Below are 6,767 nucleotides of genomic sequence, written 5' to 3'. Positions count from 1 at the left end.
TGCTGCATATGGCTAGCCAGTTATTCCAGCATCATTTATTCAACAGGAAATATTTTCCACATTGTTTGTTATTGTTGACTTTGTTGAAGAACATGTGGTTGTACGTGTGTGGCTTTATTTCTGGGTTATATAATACGTTCCATTGGTCTACGTGTCTTTGTGCCAGTACCATATTATTTTGGTTACTATTGCCTTGTAGCATATTTTAAAGTCAGTTAATATGATGCCTCTAGCTTTGTTCTTTTGCTTAGAGTTCCTTTGGCTATTCATGCCCTTTTTTTGTTCCATATGAATTTTAGAATAATTTTTTTAATTACTGGAAAAATGACATTTTAATTACAGGAAAAATGACATTGGTGGTTTAATAAGAAAAATAGTGAATCTTTAAATTATAAGGTCATTTTAATGATATTGATTCTTTTTATCCATGAGAATGGAATGTCTTTCCTTTTGTTTTCATTACCGCTAATTTCTTTCAGCAGTGTTTTGTAATTTTCATTGTAGAGACCTTTCACTTCCTTGGTAAGCTGTATTTCTAGGTATTTTATTTTTTGTGGCTTTTGTAAATGGCATTGTATTCTTGATTTGGCTCTCAGCTTGGAATTTATTGTTATATAGAAAAGCTACTAATATTTGTACACTAATTTTTTATCCTTAAATTTTACTGAAATTGTTAGTCAGTTCTACGAGCCCTCTGACAGAGTCTATGAGGTTTTCTAGGTATAGAATCATATTGTCTGTGAAGAGAGTTAGTTTTGCTTCCTGTCTTCTTATTTGGATGCTTTTTATTTCTTTCTCTTGCCTGATTGCTCTGGCTAGGACTTTCAGTACTATATTGATTAAGAGTGGTGTGAGTGGGAATCCTTGTCTTGTTCTAGTTCTCAAGAGTAATGGTTCCAGCTTTTGCCTGTTCAGTATAATGTTGGCCATGGATTTTCATATATGGCTTTAATATTTTAAGAAGCCACTATGTTAAACTAAATTCATGCACTAGGCCTTAAAAAACCAGACCAAACCAAAAAGAGTCACTCATACTAACTACAACATAATCAAACTAAAAGTTAAAAGAAAAAAAAATCAAAACAGAACAAGTTTTTTTTTCTCTCTCTCTTAAAAATACTGGAGGGAAGGTGGAACAATATGACAACATAGAAGGCTCCAGTAATCATCCCCCCTGACAGGACACCAATTTAACAACTATCTGTTAGAAAAAAAAACAGTCTTGAATAAACAATACCATCCCTCCCCCATCTCTTGCCCCTACCTCTGCAGCTACTGTGTGCTGCAGAAAGCATTTCCGAGAGCTGGGGGAGAGAACACACAGCAATTGTGAGGCATTGAACTCAGTGCTGTCCTGTTACAGCAGAAAAGAAAGCCAGAACAGACTCAGCTGATACCTGCCCACAAATGGAGCATTTAAACCAGCCCTAGACAGAGAGAATTGTCAATCCAGGAGATGGAACTTGAGTTCCCGCAAGCCTCTCCCCCATGGGCTAACATGCTCTAGAGTATCTAAATACTCTTAAAAGGCAGCCTAGCTCACAAGGACTCCAACTTTTAGGTGAGTCCTAGTGCTGAACTGGGCCCAGAGTCAGTAGACAGGGTGGGTGGGGAACGTGACCTATTGAGACATCAGCTGGTGATGGCTAAGGGAGTGCTGGCACCTCCCCTCCCCAAAACCTCAGGCTGCACAGCTCACAGCTCCAAAAGAGATCCTTTCCTTCCACTTGAGGCAAGGAGAGAGAAGAGTCAAAAAGACTTTGTCTTGCATTTTGGATACCCAGTCACCCACAGCAAGATAGGGCACTAGTCAGAGTCATGAGGCCCTGGTTCTAGTCCCTAGCTCCCTGATGATATTTCTAGACAACTCTGGCCCAGAAAGGCTGTGTTGAAGAGAAGGACCCAGTCCTAGCAGCATCCATCACCTGATGAATAAATAGTCCTTAAGCCCTGAATAATCAACGGTGATACTAAGATACTAAATTGCAAACTTTGAGTGAGACTCTGAGACTTGCAGGCTTCGGGTACCAACTTGGCCACAGAGGTGCAAAGTTCAGGACAAGAGGGGAGCCCACTTCCCTGAATAGTGAGTTATAGGCCAGGCAGCATTAAATACAAGCTGCCTGAGGCCCTTAAGCCTTAATGGACCATCAGTGGTAGTCTTGTAGAACTTCCCAGGGGTCTGTCGTGGTGGCCATGGAGTGAGACTCTTCTGCCTTTGGAAAGGGTAGGGAGAGTGGGAAGAACTGCATCTTGTAGTTTGAGTGCCATCTCAGCCACAGTACCACAAAACACCAGGTATACTTCTAAAGATTTTGACTCTAGTCCCTGGCTCCTGACAGGACCTTTGGACTCACCTATGGCCTAGAGGACCTCACCATCCTGGAGGGAAGGACACAAGCCCGGCTGGCGTTGCCACCTGCTGAGTGCAGAGCCTTAGGGTTTTGAGCAAACATATGATATTGTTTATTCAAGACTGTTTTTTTTCTAACAGATAGTTGTTAAACAAAGCATAGTTACAGAAGCCCATGGGTGGGATCAGGTGCTGTGTTGGCTTCAGGTTTGAACCAGTGCAGTCATAGTGGTGGAGGCCACAGGGTTGCTTGTGTCACCCACCTGCAGCTTCAGATGGCTCAAAAGAGAGAGACTTTGTTTGTTTGAGAGAAAGTTTGAAGAAAGAACAAGAGCATCTGTCTGGTAATGCGGAGAATTCTCCAAAATTTTGTCCGAGAACATCACGATGGTAACTCAATGAATCTGCAAGAACTACAGCATTACTGAGATTTCATTATCACCTAAAGCAGATACAGCTTAGACAACACCCAGATTCTTTCAAATAACTGAAAAACCTACCAAGAAGGACTGGTACATACAAGCTCAGACTGCAAGGACTACAATAAATACCTAATTCATCAATGCCCAGATACAGATGAACAAGTGTCAAGAAAATCCAAGAAAACATAACCTCACCAGATACACTAAATAAGGCACCAGAGACCAATCCTAAAGAAACAGAAATATGTAACCTTTAAGACAGAGAATTCAAAATAGCTCTGTTTAGGAAGCTCAAAGAAATTCAAGATAACACAGAAAAAGAATTCAGAATTCTATCAGATAAAGCTAACAAAAAGATTGAAATAATTTTTTAAAAATCAAGAAGACATCTTGGAGTTTAACAATCCAATTGGCATGCTGAAAAATGCATCAAAGTCTTTTAATAACAGAACTGATCAAACTAAAGAAGAATTAGTGAGCTTAAAGATACGCTATTTAAAAATACACAGTCAGAGGAGACAAAAATAAAAATAAAAAGCAATGAAGCACTGCTATAAGATCTAAAAAACAACCCCAAAATGGAAAGTCTAAGAGTTACTGGCCTTAAAGAGGAGGTAGAGAAAGAGATAGGATAGAAAGTTTATTCAAAGTAATAAAAACAGAGAACTTCTCAAACCTAGAGAAAGATATTAGTATCTAAGGTTATGGAACATCAAGCAGATTTAATCCAAAGAAGACTACCTCAAGGCATTTAATGATAAAACTCCCGAAGGTTAAGGATTTTTTTAAAAAAAAGTATTCTAAAAGCAGCAACAGAAAAGAAAGAAATGATATACCATGGAGCTCCAGTATGTATGGCAGCAGACTTTTCAGTGCATACCTTGCATTCCAGAAGAGAGTGGCATGGCATATTTAAACCGCTGAAGGAAAGAAGATTTTACCCTAGAATAGTGTATCTGGGAAAAAATAAAAATAAAAATAAAAATAAATCCTTCAAAAATGGAGAAATAAAGACTTTCTCAGACAAATGGTGAGGGATTTTGTCAACACAAAGCCTGTCCTACAGGAAATGCTAGAGGGAGTACTTTAATCAGAAAGAAAAAGAAATAAATAAGCAATAAGTAAGCACCTCAAGATACAAATTTCACTGGTAACAGTAAGTACACAGGAAAACACAGAATATTACAACACTCTAATTGTTGTGTATAAACTACTCTTTTTTTATGCTATCCCTCCCCCCTCCCCCACCCCACAACAGTACCCAGAGTGTGATGTTCCCCTTCCTGTGTCCATGTGTTCTCATTGTTCAGTTCCCACCTATGAGTGAGAATATGCGGTGTTTGGTTTTTTGTTCTTGCGATAGTTTACTGAGAATGATGATTTCCAATTTCATCCATGTCCCTATAAAGGACATGAACTCATCATTTTTTATGGCTGCATAGTATTCCACGGTGTATATGTGCCACATTTTCTTAATCCAGTCTATCATTGTTGGACATTTGGGTTGGTTCCAAGTCTTTGCTATTGTGAATAGTGCCGCAATAAACATATGTGTGCATGTGTCTTTATAGCAGCATGATTTATAGTCCTTTGGGTATATACCCAGTAATGGGATGGCTGGACAAATGGTATTTCTAGTTCTAGATCCCTGAGGAATTGCCACACTGACTTCCACAATGGTTGAACTAGTTTACAGTCCATCCAACAGTGTGAACGTGTTCCTATTTCTCCACATCCTCTCCAGAATCTGTTGTTTCATGACTTTTTAATGATTGCCATTCTAACTGGTGTGAAATGGTATCTCATTGTGGTTTTGATTTGCATTTCTCTGATGGCCAGTGATGGTGAGCATTTTTTCATGTGTTTTTTGGCTGCATAAATGTCTTCTTTTGAGAAGTGTCTGTTCATGTCCTTTGCCCACTTTTTGATGGGGCTGTTTGTTTTTTCTTGTAAATTTGTTTGAGTTCATTGTAGATTCTGGATATTAGCCCTTTGTCAGATGAGTAGGTTGTGAAAATTTTCTCCCATTTTGTAGGTTGCCTGTTCACTCTGATGGTAGTTTCTTTTGCTGTGCAGAAGCTCCTTAGTTTAATTAGATCCCATTGGTCAATTTTGGCTTTTGTTGCCATTGCTTTTGGTGTTTTAGACATGAAGTCCTTGCCCATGCCTATGTCCTGAATGGTATTGCCTAGGTTTTCTTCTAGAGTTTTTATGGTTTTAGGTCTAACGTTTAAGTCTTTAATCCATCTTGAATTGATTTTTGTATAAGGTGTAAGGAAGGGATCCAGTTTCAGCTTTCTACATATGGCTAGCCAGTTTTCCCAGCACCATTTATTAAATAGGGAATCCTTTCCCCATTTCTTGTTGTTGTCAGGTTTGTCAAAGATCAGATAGTTGTAGATAAGCGGCATTATTTCTGAGGGCTCTGTTCTGTTCCATTGGTCTACATCTCTGTTTTGGTACCAGTACCATGCTGTTTTGGTTACTGTAGCCTTGTAGTATAGTTTGAAGTCAGGTAGTGTGATGCCTCCAGCTTTGTTCTTTTGGCTTAGGATTGACTTGGCGATGTGGGCTCTTTTTTGGTTCCATGTGAACTTTAAAGTAGTTTTTTCCAATTCTGTGAAGAAAGTCATTGGTAGCTTGATGGGGATGGCATTGAATCTGTAAATTACCTTGGGCAGTATGGCCATTTTCACGATATTGATTCTTCCTACCCATGAGCATGGAATGTTCTTCCATTTGTTTGTATCCTCTTTTATTTCATTGAGCAGTGGTTTGTAGTTCTCCTTGAAGAGGTCCTTCACATCCCTTGTAAGTTGGATTCCTAGGTATTTTATTCTCTTTGAAGCAATTGTGAATGGGAGTTCACTCATGATTTGGCTCTCTGTTTGCCTGTTGTTGGTGTATAAGAATGCTTGTGATTTTTGTACATTGATTTTGTATCCTGAGACTTTGCTGAAGTTGCTTATCAGCTTAAGGAGATTTTGGGCTAAGACAATGGGGTTTTCTAGATATACAATCATGTCGTCTGCAAACAGGGACAATTTGACTTCCTCTTTTCCTGACTGAATACCCTTTATTTCCTTCTCCTGCCTAATTGCCCTGGCCAGAACTTCCAACACTATGTTGAATAGGAGTGGTGAGAGAGGGCATCCCTGTCTTGTGCCAGTTTTCAAAGGGAATGTTTCCAGTTTTTGCCCATTCAGTATGATATTGGCTGTGGGTTTGTCATAGATAGCTCTTATTATTTTGAGATACATCCCATCAATACCTAATTTATTGAGAGTTTTTAGCATGAAGGTTGTTGAATTTTGTCAAAGTCCTTTTCTGCATCTATTGAGATAATCATGTGGTTTTTGTCTTTGGTTCTGTTTATATGCTGGATTACATTTATTGATTTGCATATATTGAACCAGCCTTGCATCCCAGGGATGAAGCCCACTTGATCATGGTGGATAAGCTTTTTGATGTGCTGCTGGATTCAGTTTGCCAGTATTTTATTGAGGATTTTTGCATCAATGTTCATCAAGGATATTGGTCTAAAATTCTCTTTTTTGGTTGTGTCTCTGCCCGGCTTTGGTATCAGGATGATGCTGGCCTCATAAAATGAGTTAGGGAGGATTCCATCTTTTTCTATTGATTGGAATAGTTTCAGAAGGAATGGTACCAGTTCCTCCTTGTACCTCCGGTAGAATTCGGCTGTGAATCCATCTGGTCCTGGACTCTTTTTGGTTGGTAAGCTATTGATTATTGCCACAATTTCAGCTCCTGTTATTGGTCTATTCAGAGATTCAACTTCTTCCTGGTTTAGTCTTGGGAGAGTGTATGTGTCGAGGAATTTATCCATTTCTTCTAGATTTTCTAGTTTATTTGCATAGAGGTGTTTGTAGTATTCTCTGATGGTAGTTTGTATTTCTGTGGAATTGGTGGTGATATCCCCTTTATCATTTTTTATTGCGTCTATTTTATTCTTCTCTCTTTTTTTCTTTATT

Source organism: Pan troglodytes, chromosome 8 (genome assembly GCF_028858775.2).
Source record: "Pan troglodytes isolate AG18354 chromosome 8, NHGRI_mPanTro3-v2.0_pri, whole genome shotgun sequence".
NCBI classification, from domain to species: Eukaryota; Metazoa; Chordata; class Mammalia; order Primates; family Hominidae; genus Pan; species Pan troglodytes.
The sequence above is the reverse complement of the archived record's forward strand: the minus strand, read 5'-3'. Positions refer to the sequence as shown.